Source organism: Aquarana catesbeiana, linkage group LG11, assembly GCF_042186555.1.
Source record: "Aquarana catesbeiana isolate 2022-GZ linkage group LG11, ASM4218655v1, whole genome shotgun sequence".
In the NCBI taxonomy this organism is placed as follows: Eukaryota; Metazoa; Chordata; class Amphibia; order Anura; family Ranidae; genus Aquarana; species Aquarana catesbeiana.
The window spans coordinates 181,441,931-181,464,474 of NC_133334.1; the positions used below are offsets into that span (position 1 = coordinate 181,441,931).

General features: G+C 46.4%; 1 protein-coding gene across 28 annotated transcripts in view; it reads left to right on the plus strand.

The window, feature by feature from the left end:
- The window catches only part of NRXN2 (neurexin 2), a 3,426,600-nt gene that overhangs the window by 1,915,715 nt on the left and 1,488,341 nt on the right, over positions 1-22,544 (plus strand). The gene's annotated exons all lie outside the window — the stretch shown is intronic.

Here is a 22,544-nt window from a genome sequence, read left to right on the forward strand (position 1 = left end):
AATGGAAATCTAAAAAGCTTTTTATAAATAGGTCTAATAGTCGAACTAGATAGATTAAAGTGGAACTAAAGGCAAAACATTTTTTTTTTATTTTGGTTAGAAAAGCGGAGGGTTAGAACCCCTGCCATTTTTTTGCCATCTGTGGAGATTCCCTGCATTTCCTCTCCATAGCCAAAACAGTAATGAGAGGAAATGCCGCCAGGGTCATTGGAATTAGTGTCCCCATTGGAAGATTTCCTCTCTATTCCTGTATTGGGAAAAATTAAAAATTGGGGATTTTCACTTTTGCTGATAATTGTAAAAAGGACAGATGGAGAGAGTGAGTCATCCTAAATGGGAACACAGACCGCAATACAAACCTGAAAAGTGTGTAGACTGAGGAGCTGGGGAGGACCCAGACATTAGGCACCCAAAGGGAAGACTTGGCACACACAGCAGTTGAGAATGCGTAAAGTATTGATAACAGTTCCAGATACAACTGAGTCCCTTCAACGGTAATAACTGAGCAGCAACACTTACACAGGAGACAGAACTCCAGCAGTAGAGCTGAAGACGGAGGTCGGCAGCTGACACAGACGGAAGGCAGGCAGATGCAGTAACCTCAAAGTGGAGAAGTCTCGCAAATAGTCGGCGGCAATCCCTATACTGTCCCTCCTCCTCTGTAACCTGTCCCTGCGCTAGGTTCACTCTCTTTGACCAGCGAGTTCCTGTCCTTAACCTCACCACATGCAGAATTTGCCAACTACAGTGAGGCAGGGCTTTTTGTAAGCACTGCCCTCACCAAAGATGGGTGCAGGATTCACCCGGGTGGCAGTGTACAATTGGACAGCAGCCCTCCTGATGACACGTATGGAGGCCTAAGAGGAATAGGTCTTTTTCTTCTCCTCCACTCTCCCTGCAAGGTGGATGCAACAGCGCCACCTGTGTAGGGAGGTCAACCTGAACCACCTTATCCACCCTATCCAAAATGTAAAAAAAGATAAAAGTTTTGTCTTACTTATTCTGGTAGGTGCTGGAGACATTTTTGTACTGTTCAATCAAATGCCCCAGCCACATACATATTTTTCCTGTTATAAATTAGGCAGTAAATACAAAAAAGTGTAGCGCTACCTCAGTTTTTCCAATATGCGTAAATAGTGTTAGAAACCTCCTGATTATAGGTAACTCCTTTACTGATGTGTGAATAATGGTGGAAACCTCCTATACAGACTATATGCTTATCACTCCTATATTCAATGATATATTGAATACATGAAATTCATGAAAAGTAAATAAAAATAATTTAAAAAATGTAGATAAAATAAACTCCTATACCGTACACCTTGTGATTGTGTTTTTGTACTGCAAAATAACATGCAATACCTATATATCAATAAAGTTACTCAAATATTTCAATAACCTATTGTGCATATAGTGGCAGAAACCTCCAAAATAAAATAGTAAAGTCCAGCGCATATGCTCGTAAGAAATAATCCATTTACTGTTTAGCAGGTATCTCTCAAGGCTGGTGAAATACATGAGAGAACCCTCTTCTGCAGCTGCGTGGGTTTTTTTCACCCTCCTTCCTCTCTTCACACAGACGCTCAGAACTGCTGTGTAGAAGCCTCCCTATTAGAAAAGACTGAGCCAATCATCAGGCAGCGGCAAAGCACTATGGAATAGGAAGTCCAGCACAATACAGCCTGACTGACTGAAGTGTGTAGCAGGACTGCAAATCCCAGGCTGCATTGCGGGGAGCAGGAAGTATGTGGGAGAGGCTAAAGAGCACACAGGAACTAGGCAAAGGCTCTCTTCTTTCCTGGATCCCTTCAGGAGAGCAGCTCCTCGGCTGCTGTGTGTGAGGGAAACCGCGGCCTACCAAGGGGCACACAGTCTGCAACTCCAGCCCAGAGGAACAGATCGTCCATGCCAGAGAAGGACGCCCTGCAGCAGCATGGTATGTCTCAGAAGAGGCCGTTGCAACAGCTCAGAGACTGAATGCCACTGCGACACACCTGCATCTAGGAGAATCGATCGATCGCTCTGTGGAGGACTGCTGATTGCGAACAAGATTGGTGAGGGGGGCTTTGCCCAGGAACCTTTATTTCCTTCCTTAAGATACCGCATCTAAATAATGTGCACAGACACCTGTTATCTGGAGTCACACAGAGGAATGTCTCATTATATAACCAGTTACTAGACATTTCTTCTCATCACCCTGTTATATTGAGGGACCCTTGTTTACAGAGCTCCTACATTGCCGGTGTAGATAACAATTACAAAGCTTTGCTCATAGGACATTACCGCTGTTGCTCTTAAAGGGCGGCACACCACGGGTAATGAAATTACTTCACTGTGTGTATTAGAGGTATCATAGTCCGGCCTGGGGTTCCCCTTTAGCCATAGAATTCCACATACATCAAAAGCTTGTTTGGGGAGTCCATTTAACCTGTATATGCTGTTATTTACTCTGTATGTGTTGCATAGTGTTACTGACTGGATTCTTTAAACTGTAACTTATACAGATCTTGGCTGACTAATGTTAACCTAAACTTTACTTTTCTCCAAGTAAACTTGAAGAACAGAACTGTGTTGTGTATTCTTGTTGAGTTATTTCATTTATCACATTTATCACAGTTCATTGGGGTTGAAAGGCAGGGTAACGGACTGAACACACAAAAGCAGCTGCTCCGGGGTTTGCTACACATGCAGGCTCATCCGGGATTTCCGTTGCTCTGCAATCAATTCCCCTACAAGCGTCAGGATGGACCCTGCCGCTGCTATCCAGTGGTGTGAGGAAGAAGGCACCCGCTCAGAATCAAGTGTGGTGATCGAACTCCCAGGGGAGGCCTGGGCTGAGGAACAAATCAGCCAAGCTGTGAAAACACTATCCCCGGACAGGAAGGCATGGGTGATTGCTTTCAAAACAGACCGTGGGACCTCCCACACCTATGCACTACTAGAGTGGAAACAAGGAGTCCCTGAAAGCTTCAAAGGTGCCAGTGTGCAATTGGCCAACAAGACAGAGCTTTGTGTAATCCATCTGAAGGTTCCAGTGGAGGGTCCTACCTCCTCCAGTCAAGCTGAATCAAATAAAGCAGAAGTTCCCTCCCCGTCACCTCTGACCATGATTGGACAAGAACTCTTTGCAGCCCTAGGAGACTTTGTTTCAAAATGTCAGAGAGACCCTCCAACATACTCGGCAACTGGGTATCGAAAGCTCAGGTTTTTCTCTGGAAGACTACCAGTGCCTACAGGGGAGGACAACTTTGAAGAGTGGCTGGACCAGGCCACATAAGCCTTGGATGAATGGGACATTCCTGAGACCCGCAAGAAATAGAGAATCACAGAGAGTTTAAAAGGGCCTGCCTCAGAAGCCATCCGCAATTTGAAGCTCAGCAAGCAAGATTGTGTTGCCCAGGACTACCTGAACATTCTGTAGGATGTGTTTGGGCGCACAGAGAAAGTTTCTGATCTTATTTACCAGTTGGAGCATACTTGCCAAAATGAAGGAGAGAAGCTGTCAGAATACGTGAGACATTTGGACAAAATTATACACCAGATCTTGCTGAAGAAGGGTCTAGACCCTCGGAAGGTGGATGAAATCTAAGCCCAGCAAGTTTTGAGGGGTGCACAGCCTTTGGACCCCATCACCCTCCTGTTGAGAACCCGGCAAGATGGTGGCATCTTGAAGTATCCAGACCTGATCCGGATTGTGCGGGAAGAGGAGGCCATGCTGGAAAACAAAAAAAAAAGTTTGAAGCCAGAATCTGTTGTCGGGGTCAGGATGGTCAGTGCAGCTGATGGCGACCCCCAGGTCGAGCTTCTCAAGACTCAAGTGTCACAGCTGATAGAGATGATGGCCCTGTTGACCATCAAGCCAATTGTTCTACCCAGTGATGAAGTCTCAGAGAGGCCCAAGAAGTCTTTAAGCTCTATGGTTGCTTAGGTGCAGAAGCCAGCAAACCAAGGGATTTGTTTTAACTGCGGAGGAGTCAGACATTATCGACAAGTATGCCCAAGCCCAGTGAAAGCTGAAACACAATACTGAAAGCCGGAGGGAAACTCCAGAGGGCCCCAGAGAAGGAGTCAACCGGGTGCCCACCGACATTAGCTAGCTACAGAAAACCCAACGACGCAAGGAGACTGCAGCGGGAGTCCAGACCCCTGCAGAGGTCTCCCTTTGTTGCCTCTGAGCAACCCCATGTCCCACTTTCTTTGAGCCATGCTACCTGGCATCAGAGAGTCAGTGCACACCAGACCCAACAGATACTCAAGCCAGGTCAGAGCTTCCGCAAGAAAGGAGTGCGGATACAAACTACCGAACAGGCCAAGTCTGCCACTTTCCACAAATTCCCTGCCAAGTGGGCTAGTGGGGCCCTCTCCGGTTGCCTCCATACAAGTGGAGGGAATCTTTACCAAGGCCCTCCTGGATACTGGAGCTCAAGTGACTCTCCTCTACAGAGACTTCTACGGCAGGCACCTAAAACACCTGCCATTACAGAAGTTAAAAGAGCTATAGATATGGGGCATTGGGACTCAGAACTTCCCCTACGATGACTATCTACCAGTCAAACTGACTTTCGACCCCTCTGTAGACCTTTGACACTTTGGCAGTGGTCTGCCCTCGCCCACAAGGGGCTAGTAAAAGCTCATGTTGAGACAAGCCTATCAGCACCTGGTGCAAGAACAGAAGGCCCCAGCTGAAGGAGTGGGAAAGATCTGGCGCTTGGATCGGAGTGAGAAAGTGTTGCAGCCCGGGGAGGTAGTTTGCTTGAGAGCATAAGTCAAGCTTAATTGGAAGCAACCTGGCCCTTTCATCGTCCTTGAGGCTGACAGACAGAAGGAAGATATGGGGGTGGAGATAATTCCTGAAGTGGTTCCAACTAAGGCGCTGTAGAGAAGTCACAGGAAAGTCTCAGTTAGTGTTCGCAACATAACCACCTCACCTGTGCAGATGCCGCCTCGGATGTTGTTGGTCAAGTGAACACGGCCACCCCAGTCTCACCTTATGATTTGATGGGGGGAGAAAAGGATGGGATACAGGTAGAGGAGTTCTATCTGAAGAACACTCCTCTTTCTAGCCCGAAATGGAAAGAAAGAGCCAAGGCTCAGCTTTTGAGATGGCAGGCCGCATTCTCAAAGAGTGAATTCGATGTGGGGTGTGCAAAGAGCGCTCAACACCGGATCCGTCTGCAAGAAGACAAGCCATTCAGAGAGAGAGTCCAACGGATTCCTTTAAGGGACTTGGAAGGCCTGCGTGAACAATTGGCAGAATTGAAGAAAGCAGGTATCATCCGAAAGTCCCGTAGCCCATACGCTTCTCCAATAGTGGTGGTACGGAAGAAAAATGGGTCACTGAGGCTTTGTATCGACTATAGGACACTGAACAGAAGGACCATTCCCGATCAGTACACCACCCCACAGATAGAAGACACTTTGCAGAGCCTGTCAGGAGCCAAGAGGTTCAGCGTACAGGACCTAAAGAGTGGGACTATCAAATCCCCATACATCCTGAGGATAGGGAGAAAACTGCCTTTATCACCCCGGTGGGGTTCTTTGAGTTCGATCGCATGCCTCAGGGTTTGTCCGGTGCCCCAGCCACTTTCCAAAGGCTTATGGAGAAGACCATGGGTGACATGAACCTGATAGAGGTGTTGGTGTACTTAGACATTATGACATCATCATCTTCAGGAAGACCCTGGAAGAGCATGAAGAGCATCTGGAGAAGGTCCCACAAAGGCTCTATGACAAGGGGTTGAAGCTGTCTCTGGAGAAGTGCCAGTTTTATCAACTCTCAGTCAAATACCGTGGTCACATCGTGTCTGCCGACAGAGTGGCCACAGGCCCCCAGAAGCTGGAAGCCATCACTTCCTGGCCGAAGCCCACTAATGTGACTGAACTCAGGTCATTTCTGGGATTCTGTTCCTATTACAGAAGATTTGTTGAGGGATTCGCTAAGATAGCCCGCCCATTCAATGAACTATGGAAAGGTGAGGAGGAAGATGATGACCCGAAAAGGCCTGTCAGACCAGCTGGAGGGCCCAGAAAACCCAGGGAGTCCATTCAGGAACAGTGGACTGTCCAATGTGAAGAGGCCTTTAGGCAGCTGAAATGGAGTCTAACAATTTCCCAGTTCTGGCCTATGCAGATACAACCAAACCATATGAACTACACGTTGACGCCAGCCGAGATGGATTAAGCAGAGTGCTGTATCAAGAACATGGCGGTCACCTACGGCCTGTCGCCTATGTAAGTTGGAGCTTGACACCCGCCAAGAAGAACTACCCCACACTCAAATTCAAGTTTCTGGCCTTGAAGTGGGCAGTAGTGGATAAGCTGAAGGATTATCTATATGAAGCGGAGTTTGTGATTAAGACCGACAATAATCCTCTCACCTACATCCTCGCCACTGCCAAGTTGGATGCCACAGGTCACAGATGGTTGGCTGCCCTATCAGGGTTTACTTTCATCCTGAAGTATCGACCAGGGGTCGGGAACAAGGATGCAGATGCTCTGTCAAGAAGGCCTCATTGTTCCAGTGACCCCCCGGAAGAGTGGGCCCGACTGACACCTGAAGGAGTATGAGCCTTGTGTCAAGGAGCAGAATACCAAGCTGGAGGAGGATCCAGGGCCAAAGACATTGGAGCTTCAGCTGCTGGTGTCCCCAAATGCTACTGCAATGTCACCCAAGTTGGGGATGAAGGTCTGCCAAAGCTTTCTAAGAAGGACTTGTGAAAGGATCAGTTGGAAGACCCTCTCTGCAGCCTGACATTGAAGGCCTCAGAGAATCAACGACCTGACATGCTCCTCACCGACTCCCCGAAGGAGGCCCGTCTCCTGCACCGAGAGTGGAACCAGTTGCAGCTGCATCAAGGGGTGATCTACTGAAGGGGCCCCTCTGATGACCTTGAAGAAAAATGGCAGCTATTTCTACCAGAAAAACACGGAGACAATGTTAACCTCTCTTCACGACAACCATGGACACCTAGGGCCCGAAAGGACCTTCCACCTGGTGAGGGACTGATTCTACTGGCCCTGCATGTGGGCTGTAGTTGAGGGTCATTGCCACTCCTGCATCAGATGTATCCAAAGGAAAACTTTGCCTCACCGAGCCGCCCTCGATGGGCCATCTTCAGAGTCAGGGACCCATGGAGCTGGTGTGCATTGACTTTCTGTGCTTGGAGCCTGATCTGAGTGGACAGGGAAATATCCTGGTAGTGACTGACCACTTCACTAGGTATGCCCAGGCATTTCCCACAAAGGATCAACAAGCATCAACGGTGGCGAAGATCTTAGCGGAGAAGTTCTTTGTACACTATGGCCTGCCCCAAGGTATCCACTCTGGCCGAGGGAGAGATTTCGAAAGTAGCCTCATCAAGAGACTTTTAGACTTGTTGGGCATTAAGAAGTCCAGAACCACTCCATACCATCCTCCAGGGGATCCTCAGCCAGAGAGGTTCAACCAAACCCTCCTGGATATGCTTGGGACCTTGAATTCAGAGAAAAAGCAGCACTGGGGCAAGCATGTGGCTGCTATTGTGCACGCTTATAACAGCACCACAAACGATGCCACAGGATACTCCCCTTATCGTCTAATGTTTGGACGAGAGGCCCGGTTGCCAGTAGACTTGGCCTTCGGCACATCCTTGGATCATACTTCAGCAACCTCCCGCCGAGGGTATGTAGACTGCCTACGGAAAAGTCTGAAGACCACCTATGACAAGGCCCAAGCTACCTCAGATGCCCGAGGACTAAGAAATTAAAGGAACTTTGATCTCAGAGTCTGAGTGCAGGATTTGCAACCAGGTGACAGGGTGCTGCTGAGGAATCTGGGTGTCCCTGGAAAGCACAAGTTGGCTGACTGCTGGAACTCACAGCCTTATGTCATTTGCAAGCAGCTGCCAGGACTCCCAGTGTACCAAATCCGACCAGAGGATAGCACAGGCCCGATGAAGACTTGGCATCCCAACCATCTACTGCCCTTATCAGAAGCAGTTTGTTTGCCACCACAGCTAGATTCACAGTCCACACCCACGACCTCTCAGAGATCCCGACCGGTCACTAGGTCTCAGTCTGTACCCCTCGCTGTAGACAATGAGGACAGCGAAGATGAAGAGATGGGGATAGACTGGTTGTGGCCACCTTAAATGCCAGGGTTTGCCAACCACCCTTTGTCTCCGCCTAAAGGGATAGAAACTGGGACTCTCAGACCAGGGGTTCCTGAGTTTGTGCTTCAAAGTCTACCTCCCGAAGAGTTGGCGGACACTCAATTTTCCCTGCTGACAGCAGACCCCGATGATGTCGAATCATTTACAGAAGGGGGGATTGAGGCTGATATGCAGGAAGAAGAAGAAGCTGAGGACGAAGCCCCGCCCGGTGTGCCTGTAACGCCAGAGCCAAATGAACAGAGAGAGAGAAGAGCTATTCACCCACCTAAGAGACTGACTTATAATATGCTGGGCGAAAGCTCTAAAGAAGCTGTTCTCACCTCAAAAAGGACTCTTGAGATGCCTGGTCCTTCCACCACACATGTAGTGGAGGACAACCCCAACTAACCCCCTGGCACATCTATCTGGGCAATTCCAGTTAAGGTGGCCTGTAGGCAGGATAACCTTCCTTCTCATGCTCATTGGTGGGAGGTTCCTCTGCCATGGTTTTATGCAAGTGCAAGCTGATTTCATGTGCACACTAACTTGTTTTTTTCCGCTTGTATATAAACAGCATGTAACAGGTTACAGACTTTCTACTTCCTTTGGGGACCAAAGGTTCTTTGGTAGGGGGAGTGTGTAGCAGGTATCTCTCAAGGCTGGTGGAATACATGAGAAAACTCTCTGCTGCAGCTGCGTGGGTTTTTTTCACCCCCCTTCCTCTCTTCACACAGACGCTCAGAACTGCTGTATAGAAACCTCCCTATTAGAAAAGACTGAGCCAATCATCAGGCAGCAGCAAATCACTGTGGAATAGGAAGTCCAGCATAATGCAGCCTAACTGACTGAAGTGTGTAGCAGGACTGCAAATCCCAGGCTGCAATGCGGGGAGCAGGAAGTCTGTGGGAGAGGCTAAAGAGCACACAGGAACTAGGCAAAGGCTCTCTTTGTTCCTGGATCCCTTCAGGAGAGCAGCTCCTCGGCTTCTGTGTGTGAGGGAAACCGCGGCCTACCAAGGGGCACACAGTCTGCAACTCCAGCCCAGAGGAACAGATCGTCCATGCCAGAGAAGAAAACCCTGCAGCAGCGTGGTATGTCTCAGAAGAAGCCGTTGCAACAGCTCAGAGACTGAATGCCACTGCGACAAACCTGTATCCAGGAGAATCGATTGATCGCTCTGTGGAGGACTGCTGATTGCGAACAGAATTAGTGTGAGGGGCTCTGCCCAGGAACCTTTATTGTCTTCCTTAAGATACCACATCTAAATAATGTGCACAGACACCTGTTATCTGGAGTCACACAGAGGAATGCCACATTATATAACTAGCTACTGCACATTTCTTCTCATCACCCTGTTATATTGAGGGACCCTTGTTTACAGAGCTCCTACATTGCCGGTGAAGATGACAAACGCAAAGCTTTGCTCATAGGACATTACCACTGTTGCTCTTAAAGGGGACACACCACGGGTATTGAAATTACTTCACTGTGTGTATTAGAGGTATCATAGGCCGGCCTGGGGTTCCCCTTTAGCCATAGCATTCCACATACATCAAAAGCTTGTTTGGGGAGGTGTGGTAACCTGATATTCTGTATAGGAGGTTTCCACCATTATTCATGCATCAGTAAAGGAATTACCTATAATCAGGAGGTTTCCACTGCTATTCACATATATTGGAAACATTGAGGTACATTTTTGTATTATTTGGTGTGGGATCACACATCACTGTTTAGCAGCAACCCTCGTAATATAACAGTCTGATATATTGCAAGATTATTTTTTATCACAGTAGCTCAATGAAACTTGTACATATATTTTTATAAATTAAGCAATGCTTCTCTTAAGCAACAGTGTTTATTAAAATCGCATAACCATGCTGAACAAGCTTTGGCAGATCATTCCGGGTGCCGGGGGAACCCCATTATGTGAGTGCATTTGTTTATGGTTTTATGGTGATTTTAATATATGGAATCACGCTATAAAGTTTGTCTTTTTGCTTTCTCTCATTTATGTGTGATATGGGCATGCAAAGCATTGGTCCCTGAATGATGACCTAATCCATACTGTGGGGGCTGTGATAACAAGTGCATATTAACCTTCCTTAGTGTAAGCTCAGGAGGTCAACAGCTATTGGTGAGTGCGGTCCCAGGTTGGGACACGGTTGGTGACACGAGCTGGAGAATTCTGGAGCAGAGTTTGCACGGAGCATGAGTTACTAGTTATTAGGAAGAGTTAAAGCATAATTTTATTGCTCATTTTATTTGCACAATTGCACTATGAATTGAATTGGTTTGCACTTGTATGAACTTTAGCACTTTATAAGACATAGTAATATATATTTAGTATTTGTGGATTAGCATTTGCATATACTGTAGTTTTTGTATAGTGTACATGAATGTCTTTAGGCTACTTTCACCACACTGAGGCGCTTTACAGGCACTATAACTCTAAATATAACACCTGCAAAGCACCTTGAAAGAGCCTCTCTTCTCACTCCAATGTGAAAGCCCGAGGGCTTTCACACTGGAGCAGTGCGCTGGCAGGTCAGTAAAAAAAGTCTTGCAAGCCGCATCTTTGCAGCGCTGTAGGAGTGGTGTATATACGCCCCTGCCCTTGAAATCAATGGGCACTGCCGGCAAAGCGCCACTGCAGAGGCACTTTGCGGGCAGTTTTAACCCTTCTTCGGCCGCTAGCGGGGGGGGTTAAAAGCGCCACGCTAGCGGGCGAAAATCTCCGCAAAAACGACACCCCCCAACGCCCCAGTGTGAAAGTAGCCTTATTATTTATTTATTGGGATTGCATTACACGAAAAGGGTAAGCCTAGCTTCTTTTTTTTTATCTGACATATTGACTAAGAACAAAAAGCATATGTATGCTTGCTTAAATCTTGGTGTCCTGTTTGTATTGCTTCCAGAGCTTTGCAGTAATCCAGCATGGAACTCCTGTAATTTGCTTCTGTACAGGGGTTTCCTGTAATACAAGGTCCAAGGTGACTGGTTTGTATTTACTCCCCTGTAGTTTTCTGCAGGCAGCCTAGCCCTATACTGGTAGAACCTGCTGAGGCTCACCCGCAGCTCTGCACTCTGCATGGTGTGCAGCATGGTGTTGATGTGATCACTACTTTTGCAAAGTAATATCTGAGTTTGCAAAATCATTTGGTATATAGAACATGGATGTAAATCCTTTGTGGCTTTTAATAAACCTATTTAAATGAAAGACTTACATCACAGAACATTGGAATGGTGAAACCTTAGGCCATTGGGTTATGCTTTACCTCCAGGTGATTGGATACTGGCAAATAGCAAAGCTGAAACCAATCTTCCCACTCCCAGCATGCTTCATTTTTTTTTGCTAGTGTTTATAGGTGGGGGACCCCTCTCTCTCTCTACTGGGAGGTAGTTATGTTTACATGATCATCTAGCTTGAACTTGGTGTATGGCTGCTGACCTTGTAGGTTCTAGTAGTGCAGCATGTATGCAGATTAGTCACCTAATAGTCATTGTGCTTAGAGGGGCTGTACCCAGACTCCAAAGGATGGCGGGAATGGCCTGTAATATAGCCAGCTAGGCACTGTATCCCACAAAAAGCGCTCACAAGGGCATGAACTGCTGCAGTGTGAGCCAGCTGGTGATGTGCTGTACAGGTCCAGAACCGTGGTCCACCATGGTTAAGCCCTTATCCTGATGACCCGGTGTGGGTTTGCCTGACCAAGAAGAGGTAAAGATTAAGCTCAGCTGCGAATGCAGCTGTGCATGGTTCACATAATAGGTAGTAAGGGGAACTACCTAACACATTGGTCCTCTTGTAGTGTAGGTGCACTTGATTAGAGTCTGAGGCTCTAATTTGCTTAAAAAAAGGGTGGGCTCAAGATGCAGAGCACTGCACCCAGAGCCCACCCACTTGTGTGACAATAGCTAATTAGTATTCGCTATTGTCTTCATGCTTCTCCTCCTGGCCAATCAGGAAGCGGGAGGAGTGGGATTGGGCGAGAGGAGAAGCGACTGTATTGACTGGTACTGGGGGGGGGGAATATGTACAGAGATCCGGAAGATGGCCGCCTTCATCGGCTCTGCATCCCGTCATCTCTGCATCGCCGCAAGAGCCCACGTGAGTACCACCCACCGGGGGGGTCTGTTTCCACCCCTGGGGGGGGTCGGTGGTTCGTTTGCTGACCACCCCCCCCCCCCCCCGGCTGGAGCACCAGCCGCCACTGGCTCTGGTACATAATTCTCCTCAGGGTTTTCATTCACTCCTTCAGGGGAACCTTCCTCTGCTACTTCTGTCCCCAGAGAAAAAAATTGTGTCTGCTCTGTTCACTATTTCTGAGGAATTTTCAGATATCCAGAAAGATATGAGGCAAAAAACACACAAATGCTCTAGGATGCTTTCACCACAAAAGTCTTCCTATGGTGTTCCCCCTAAAACCCCTTCAGAGGAGGAGGTTGAATTGGAAGAGTCAGATGAGACAGCTAACTCACTGCCTGGCAAGTCCTCACAAGAGATCTAGTATCTGACCTATCTCTGGCTCAAAAGACTATGGGGAGGGTTCTCATGGAGGTGGTGCACTAAAACCTAAAATTGCCACAACCTGAGTTCTCCAGACTAAAAGTCACTGTGATACAGTCTGGGATACTGTTTTTAAGGCAGGGCAAAAGGGGCAGCTGCATTTTTGGTCAGTTTTGAATCCTCCCTTACATTGGTGGTTCATGTAGAAGCCCCCTTTAAATTGATGGTGAGTGTAAATCCCCCTTACAATGGTGGACAGTGTATAAATCCCCCTTTATTGGCTGTTGATGTAAAATCCCCCATTACATTGTTGTCAGTGTAAATTCTTCATAACATTGGTGATCAGTGTACATTTCCTTTTACATTTGTGGTAAGTGCGGAATTGTCCTTATACTGGTGGTCAGTGAAAATCCCCCTTTACATTGTGGTCAGCAGGAGATTAGGAGAGTTGCTAGGTGGCAAAAAGACCAGGGGCTTCAGCCCGAATTCCAAGGCCGGCACGGGGGGGCGTAGTGGCGCTGGATTTTTTGGCTGGGCGGTGGGGTTGTGTGGTTGTGTGGCGGGGGGTAAGCTCACTTGCTGGTTGTTGCCTGGCTTACCAGTGCCCTTACACACACTGACCTACCTGACATACACACACTGACATACATACACTAACCTACCTACATTGACCTACCTGACATACATACACTGACCTACCTACACTAACCTATCTGACATGCATACACTGACCTACCTGCCTGACATACACTGACCTACCTGACACACACTGACCTACCTGACATACACTGACCTACCTGACATACACACACTGACCTACCTACCTGACATACACTGACCTACCTGTCATACACTGACCTACCTACCTGACATACACTGACCTCCCTACCTGACATACACACACTGACCTACCTGACCAAGAGACAGACTTCATGTGTCCTGCGGCAGCAGCTCAGCTCAGCCATGGCGTGCAGCCAGAGGAGAGGAGGAGAGCCGAGCGGAGATCGATATGGCGCAGTGGCCGCATTGTAATTCCCGCCTTCTGGAGCCTGCAGCGCCTATGATGGACATCACATGTCCCGTGGTCCCACCATTGGACCAGTGGGACGTCCATCATAGGCGCTGCAGGCTCCAGAAGGCGGGACCTGCTATGTGACTCGGCCGCACTCGGCCACACTTGGCGGTGCTCGGGATCAGATCGGTCCCCGCTCAGCGCTGGGCAGTGGCACTCGGGACTAATAATAGAACAGTGCCCACCAGCATCCCGGGGCTTTCTGGGGACCCATTTGGGGCTTCAGCCACTGTCAGCCCCCCCTGCCGACGCCACTGGTGGTCAGTACAAAACTCCTTGACAATGGTTGTCAGTGCAAATTCCCCCTTACATGGAGGTCATTGTATATCCCCCCTTACACTGGTAGTTGGTGTAAATCCCTCTTTCCTATTGGTGGGTGGCGCAAAATCACCCATTATATGGTGGTCAATGCAAAATCCCCCTCACATTGATGGTCAGTGTAAATCCCCCCTCACATTGGTGGTCATTGTAAATTCCCCATTACATTGGTAGAATTCTCCATTATATACTTGCCAAAGATCTCCAACTTTGCTCTACAAGATTCAGAATTTGCGACAGTGTATTGCCTCCTAACCAATCCCATCCCCCACCACTGTTACTGATCCCATCAACCCCCCCCCCAGCATTGCCACTGATCACACCCCACCCTCCCCCAGCATTGCCACTGATCCCAGGAGTCCTAGGATTCTTAGGAGTTTTCTGTCTATTGATGGGTCCCCTCACCACCCCAGTCCATAGTTTGCAGGCATTGAGGAGATGATGTGCTGTAACCTTTGACAAAAAATCAGTGAGCAGTACTGCTATGCACTAATCTCTTGCAACCAATCATTTAGCGGTAGGGATTAGCCGAACACCCCCTGTTTCAGTTTGCATCAGAACATGCGAACAGGCAAAAAATTTGTTCGAACACCATTAAAGTCTATGGGACACGAACGTGAAAAATCAAAAGTGCTCATTTTAAGGCTTAATATGCAAGTTATTTTCATAAAAAGGGTTTGGGGACCTGGGTCCTGCCCCAGGGGACATGTATCAATGCAAAAAAAAGTTTTAAAAATGGCTGTTTTTTCGGGAGCAGTGGTTTTAATAATGCTTAAAGAGAAACAATAAAAGTGAAATATTCCTTTAAATTTCGTACCTGGGGGGGTGTCTATAGTATGCCTGTAAAGTGGCGCATTTTTCCTGTGTTTAGAACAGTTCCTGCACAAAATGACATTTCTAAAGGAAAAAAAGTAATTTAAAAGTAATAGCAGCTATAGTGAATTGTCTATGGGAGAAATCAAAAGTGCTAATTTTAAGGGTTAATATGCAAGTTATTGTCAAAAAAAAGTGTTTGGGGACCCGGGTCCTGCCCCAGGGGACATGTATCAATGCAAAAAAAAGTTTTAAAAACGTCCGTTTTTTTGGGAGCAGTGATTTTAATAATGCTTAAAGCAAAACAAAAAAAAAGTGAAATATTCCTCTAAATTTAGTACCTGGGGGGTGTCTATAGTATGCCTGTAAAGTGGCGCATTTTTCCCGCATTTAGAACAGTCCCTGCACAAAATGACATTTTTAAAGGAAAAAAAGTCATTTAAAAGTAATAGCGGCTAGAGTGAATTGTCAGGTCTCGGCAATACAGATACAGTGGGGCAAAAAAGTATTTAGTAAGCCACCAATTGTGCAAATTCTCCCACTTAAAAAGATGAGAGAGGCCTGTAATTGTAATCATAGGTATACCTCAACTATGAGAGACAAAATGTGGAAACAAATCCAGACAATCACATTGTCTGATTTTTGAAAGAATTTATTTGCAAATTATGGTGGAAAATAAGTATTTGGTCAATATCAAAAGTTCATCTCAATACTTTGTTATATATCATTTGTTGGCAATGACAGAGGTCAAATGTTTTCTGTAAGTCTTCACAAGGTTGTCACTCACTGTTGCTGGCATGTTGGCCCATTCCTCCATGCAGATCTCCTCTAGAGCAGTGATGTTTTGGGGCTGTCGCTGGGCAACACGGACTTTCAAGTCCCTCCAAAGGTTTTCTATGGGGTTGAGATCTGGAGACTGGCTAGGCCACTCTAGGATGTTGAAATGCTTCTTACGAAGCCACTCTTTAGTTGCCCAGGCAGTGTGTTTTGGATCATTGTCATGCTGAAAGATCCAGCCACGTTTCATCTTCAATGCCCTTGCTGATGGGAGGAGGTTTGCACTCAAAATCTCACTATATAAGGCCCCATTCATTCTTTCATGTACACGGATCAGTCGTCCTGTTCCCTTTGCAGAGAAACAGCCCCAAAGCATGATGATGCCACCCCCATGCTTCACAGTAGGTATGGTGTTCTTTGGTTGCAACTCAGCATTCTCTTTCCTCCAAACACGACGAGTTGTGTTTCTACCAAACAGTTCTACTTTGGTTTCATCTGACCATATGACATTCTCCCAATCCTCTTCTGGATCATCCAAATGCTCTCTAGCAAACCTCAGACGGGCCCAGACATGTACTGGCTTAAGCAGGAGGACACGTCTGGCACTGCAGGATCTGAGTCCCTGGCGGCGTAGTGTGTTACTGATGGTAGTCTTTGTTACGTTGATCCCAGCTCTCTACAGGTCATTCACTAGGTCCCCCCATGTGGTTCTGGGATTTTTGCTCACCGTTCTTTTGATCATTTTGACCCCACGGGGTGAGATCTTGCGTGGAGCCCCAGATCGAGGGAGATTATCAGTGGTCTTGTATGTCTTCCATTTTCTAATTATTGTTTCCACAGTTGATTTTTTCACACCAAGCTGCTTGTCTATTGCAGATTCAGTCTTCCCAGCCTGGTGCAGGTCTACAATTTTGTTTCTGGTGTCTTTCGACAGCTCTTTGGTCTTCACCATAGTGGAGTTTGGAGTGTGACTGTTTGAGGTTGTGGACAGGTGTCTTTTATACTGATAACAAGTTCGAACAGGTGCCATTAATACAGGTAATGCATGGAGGACAGAGGAGCCTCTTAAAGAAGAAGATACAGGTCTGCGAGAGCCAGAAATCTTGCTTGTTTGTAGGTGACCAAATACTTATTTTCCACCATAATTTGCAAATAAATTCTTTCAAAAATCAGACAATGTGATTGTCTGGATTTGTTTCCACATTTTGTCTCTCATAGTTGAGGTATACCTATGATGACAATTACAGGCCTCTCTCATCTTTTTAAGTGGGAGAACTTGCACAATTGGTGGCTGACTAAATACTTTTTTGCCCCACTGTAAAAGTCAAAAACGGCATAGGATGCCCCTAGTCCATTACCAGGCCCTTTGGGTCTGGTATGAATATTAAGGGGAACCCCGAACCAAAATTTAAAAAAAAATTGCGTGGGGGTCCCCCCAAATTCCATACCAGGCCCTTCAGGTCTGGTATAGACACCCCCCAGGTACGAAATTTAAAGGAATATTTCACTTATATTGTTAGCATTATTAAAATCACTGCTCCTGAAAAAAATGCCCGTTTTTAAAACTTTTTTTGCATTCATACATGTCCCCTGGGGCAGGACCCAGGTCCCCAAACACTTTTTATGACAATATCTTGAATATTAACCTTTAAAATTAGCACTTTTGATTTCTCCCATAGACTTTTAAAGGGTGTTCTGCGTCTTTCGAATTTGCCGCAAATTGCCGCAAATTACCCCAAATTGTTTGCTATTCGGCGAACAGGCGGCGAACACCCGATGGCATCGGGCTCATCTCTATTGAATGGTGAGAATATGCAGTAACCTCTAGGAACCATTTAGTGAGTGGTATAGCTGTCCAGTAACCTCTAGCAATCAATCAGTGAGCAGTATTGATGTACAGAAACCAATCAACAAGCAGAAGTCATGTGCTGTAACCTCTAGAAAATAAACAATGAGCCATAATGTGTGCTGTAACCTCTAGCAGCCAGTCAGTGAGAGGTAATGATACACTGTAACCTCTGGCAACCAATCACAATCGTTGTCTGATCTGATTCAGTAAACTGATTTTGAGTCTAGCTGCTATTTATTGTATGTCTCAAAGTATGTGGAGAGCGAAATTGCACGGAAGAGGGGGCCCAAGAAAATGTTTGCCCCGGGTCCAGTCAATATTAAAGACAGCTCTGACTGGAGTTTAATTAATACTGCACTTAGTCTGTCGCCCCTCTGTGTTCCCTTTTTTATATCTACAGAGCACCCTGTTTCACTCTAATGCCCTGTACACACGACCGGTTTTGCCGTCGGAATAAACTCCGAAGGTTTCTCCGATGGAATTCCTTTTTTATGAATACTGATACCAGGGATGGAGGCACATGTCATATGTGCCTCATTTAAAGTCCCACCCGTGTTTTTGCACTTCCCTCCCTTCTTTGCATACCAATAGGGATGGAGGTTCTCTGACTGAGATGACAGTGTTCCCCTGCCGTCTTTGTGGGTGGTTTTGGTTCCAGTTGGCTGTGTACCATATCTGGGGCCTTGCTCATTAGGGACATGTCCTTTTATGTCCATGAGACTATGTGGCACATGTATTATATTATTTATTTTTTAGTTGGGTAGGAAGTTATTATTTTTATCTGTACTATGGGCCTCTGTTGTTGTCCTTGCCCGGAAGCTGCGATGCGCTCTGTATGCTCTCCCCTTCCCCCTCCCTTCCACCTCATTCGAGAGTGGAGGGTTTGGAGGACTGGGCAGGGATCCACAGTGCATCGACATTGGCGTCATGACGCGGTACACGTGTATTACCATTTGCAGCTGCCACAGCTGGGGAGTTTGGTTCCTGTTGCGGGCAATGTCCACTGCCTTGTTCGGGGCCCCTCCCCGCACGTGCTCGGTATGAGCCAGCGTGAGGCTGTGTGGGGGGTATATATTGCGCCGCCTGCACACAGCTACCCTTGTCACATTTTGGAAAACGCCACACTGTACAGGGACTTAGTTGTTTCTCTGGCACACAAGGAACGTAATTTTCATGGCACCTAATATGCCATTAGATCCTTTCTACTATGACTACAATAATGTAATATATACTTTATCTATTCAACATAGATCCTATGGCCGTTTTTACGCCCCAATTATCATTTTGGCGCGGTATCAAGATTGTCAACGTCTGTTTTGGGGAGCTTTTGTGGTTGCGCCCCACTTGCATGTGGCCCATCATTACCTCAGCTTCTGGGACGGACACCCTCTTTGCGGCCCTGGTCTCACATCTAATACACCCCCAGCATTTACTCTTTGCATGTAAGTATCCAGGATTGGCATATCTGTCCTTTCCTGTTATGCTCAGTATTACATTAGATTAACTATACACCAATCTTTCTAGATATTCGGGAGCATCCGCCCCAGATGAGTGTTTTATACACGAAAAGCTTCGGGCAATTCAGGATGCCAACACATACCCATATGAGTAATCAATTTAGTCTACTGTCTATCGAGCAATCATGCCACTTCATTACAGTGTGCCACCCCAAGGACTTGTGTATATATATGAATTCATGAGAATGCTCATTAATTTTCATATTGTCATGTGTTTCCAAGCTGATATTATTTTGTATCCTTGATGTCCATGTTATACAGTATGTGTGGTCGCCATATTATCATGTGTTACCAAGTCGATATCATTATGTATCCTTGATGTCCATGCCATATGTGTAATTGTATGTGCAAACTTATGATCTATTATTTTATTTGTTCTATACCACTGAGATCCAGTTATCATGTCCTCCATGACAATAAACAATTTTTTCTTTTACACACCCCCACTATGTCAAGAACCTCATTTAAAGTCCCAAATTTCCCCTTTTTTCTGAATACTGATACCAGGGATGGAGGCACATGTCATATGTGCCTCATTTAAAGTCCCACCCGTGTTTTTACACTTCCCCCTTCTTTGCTCTCCGATGAACTCCGACGGAATTCCGCTCAAGCGGTCTTGCCTACACACGGTCAAACCAAAGTCCGACCGTCCAGAACGCGGTGACGTACAGCACGTACGACGTGACTAGAAAAAGGAAGTGCAATAGCGATCGCACCACCCTTTGGGCTCCTGCTAATCTCGTGTTTATCTCGTGTTAGAAGTTTGGTGAGAAATGATTCGCGCTTTTCAGCTTTCGTGCTTTTCAGTCCATTACTGCTCTTCAGTTGTGCTTGTGGGTTTGTATCTGCTTTTCAGAGCATGTAGACAGTTCATATCTGTTTTTTCAGTGTGTTCTTGTCCGCTCTGATTTTCTGCTCGCTCTTCACAGGCCTTGCTGTTCTTCAGTGCATTCTGACCAGCCGACCATTTTGAAGCCATGTTGCATGTATGTACTTGTCGTAGAGTTCGTGCTGTGTGGAGGCTTGGTGTTGGGGTTCATTCTTTGACCCAAGCCCAGTCCATGAACAGGGTGGGGAGGAGTTCATGGACCAAGAATTGGTTACTCCAGCATGACCAATTCTCTCATATGCCTTTGCTTCGTGAGATCCAGGAGAATAATCCTGATGATTTCAGGAACTTTCTCAGGATGACGGACCCCATTTTTCACCGCCTGTTGGCTTTGCTGACCCCTTATATTAGCAGGCAGGATACCTGCATGCGTCAAGCCATCACTCCTAGCAGAGGCTAGTCGCCATGTTGCGGTACTTGGCAACTGGGAGAAGCCTGCAGGACCTCTAGTTCTCGACAGGCATCTCCCCCCAGGCTCTGGGGATCATTATCCCAGAGACCTGTTCTGCTATTATTCAGGTCCTGCAGAAGGACTATATTAAGCTAAGTTTTGTCCGTTAACATCACATTCTATTGTATTTAATGTTTGCTAATGTTTTGTATTTCTTTCATCATTCCCTAATTGCCATGATTGTAATATGCTGTGAATGTCCCCTTTGTGCCCATGCATGCTGTAATCTTTTAATGCTCCTTTTTTGGCCTACATACATATTTTCCTTCACTAAACCTCCCCAGCATGCTATCCTGGGCCCATATACACCTATAGCCTAGTCACTTAACAATGTATTTTGACAGCTCCATTGTAGTGCTTTACCCCAAACACCCCCTAAAATCTGTACAAATGTTATTGTTGTCCTTTAATTCAGGCAAAGTACCAGAGGCTTTTTTTGGGGGGCCCAAACTCATCTCGAACCCTACCCCCCCTAAAATTTTTACAATGGGCCATCGGAGGGGGGGATTAATCTGATAAGTGGCCCTTATATTTTTGTCTTTAAATACTCCTTAAAATAAATGTTATACTGATGTTGGCCAAGAATGTTTGTGTCTGATCTGCTTGCAATGTTATGTGCAAAAGTACTAATATTATTTTTTCTGTTTTGACTCCACAGTTTCCTTCAACACCACAGGAATGGCAGACTGTGGCCTCCCATTTTTCCAACCGTTGGGACTTTCCCAACTGTGGAGGGGCTATAGATGGGAAGCACGTCCACATCGTGCCACCACCCCATTTGGGGACATACTATTTTAACTATAAGGGGTTTCATAGTATCGTGTTAGTGGCGGTGGTGTCGGCACAATATGAGTTCCTCTATGCGGATGTGGGGAAGAATAGCCGGATGTCGGATGGAGGAGTCTTTGCCCAGATGCAGTTTTACCAACAGCTCCAGAGTGGTGGCCTGGGATTGCCACCTGATGCGGACAATGTTGATGGTCTCCCGTTCGTCTTTCTTGCTGATGAAGCATTCGGTCTGGGCGAGCACCTGATCAGGCCATTCCCCCAGAGGACCCTCACCCCGGAGAGGAGGGTTTTTAACTACCGGCTGGCCAGAGCCAGAAGAGTCGCGGAGAATGCCTTCGGGATAATGGCCAGCCGGGTCCGCCTGTTTCTGACAGCCATACCCATGATGGAGTATAAACTCAACCGGTTATGTGGTTGAGTTTATACTCCGTTGCTGCATATTGCACAGCTTTTTACGTAAAAATTTGCACAATTATCTTGCTTCAGTTGGGCCTGAGGCTGGACTTACTTCCAATCCTCTTACGGGCCTGGATACTGTCCGTCCTGGCTTGGAACCCCAAAGCGCCCGTGAAGGGAGAAATATGTTAATTATTTTACGGGTAGGGGAGCCATTGCAATGCCAGACAATGTCTAATTTTTAATAATAAAAAAAAAAATCTGATAAAATCTTGAAATTTCTTTATTGCTTGTGTTTCTTTTTGGCTGTCTCCTAAGTTCTCCTAGTGCACTTGTAGTGCCAAGTGGATTTTCCTTTAGTAAATAAGCCCCATTGTCACCGTAAACACAAAATTACTTACAAAACTGGTATTGAGTAGGGATGAGCTTCGAGTTCGAGTCGAACTCATGTTCGACTCGAACATTGGCTGTTCGCAAGTTCACCGAACAGCGAACAATTTGGGGTGTTCGCGGCAAATTCGAATGCCGCGGAACACCCTTTAAAAGTCTATGGGAGAAATCAAAAGTGCTAATTTTAAAGGCTAATATGCAAGTTATTGTCATAAAAAGTGTTTGGGGACCTGGGTCCTGCCCCAGGGGACATGGATCAATGCAAAAAAAGTTTTAAAAACGGCAGTTTTTTCAGGAGCAGTGATTTTAATAATACTTAAAGTCAATCAATAAAAGTGTAATATCCCTTTAAATTTCGTACCTGGGGGGTGTCTATAGTGTGCCTGTAAAGGGGCGCATGTTTCCTATGTTTAGAACAGTCTGACAGCAAAATGACATTTTGAAGGAAAAAACTCATTTAAAACTACCCGCGGCTATTGCATTGCCGACAATACACATAGAAGTTCATTGATAAAAACGGCATGGGAATTCCCCAAAGGGGAACCCCGAACCAAAATTAAAAAAAAAAAATGACGTGGGGGTCCCCCTAAATTCCATACCAGGCCCTTCAGGTCTGGTATGGATATTAAGGGGAACCCCGGCCAAAA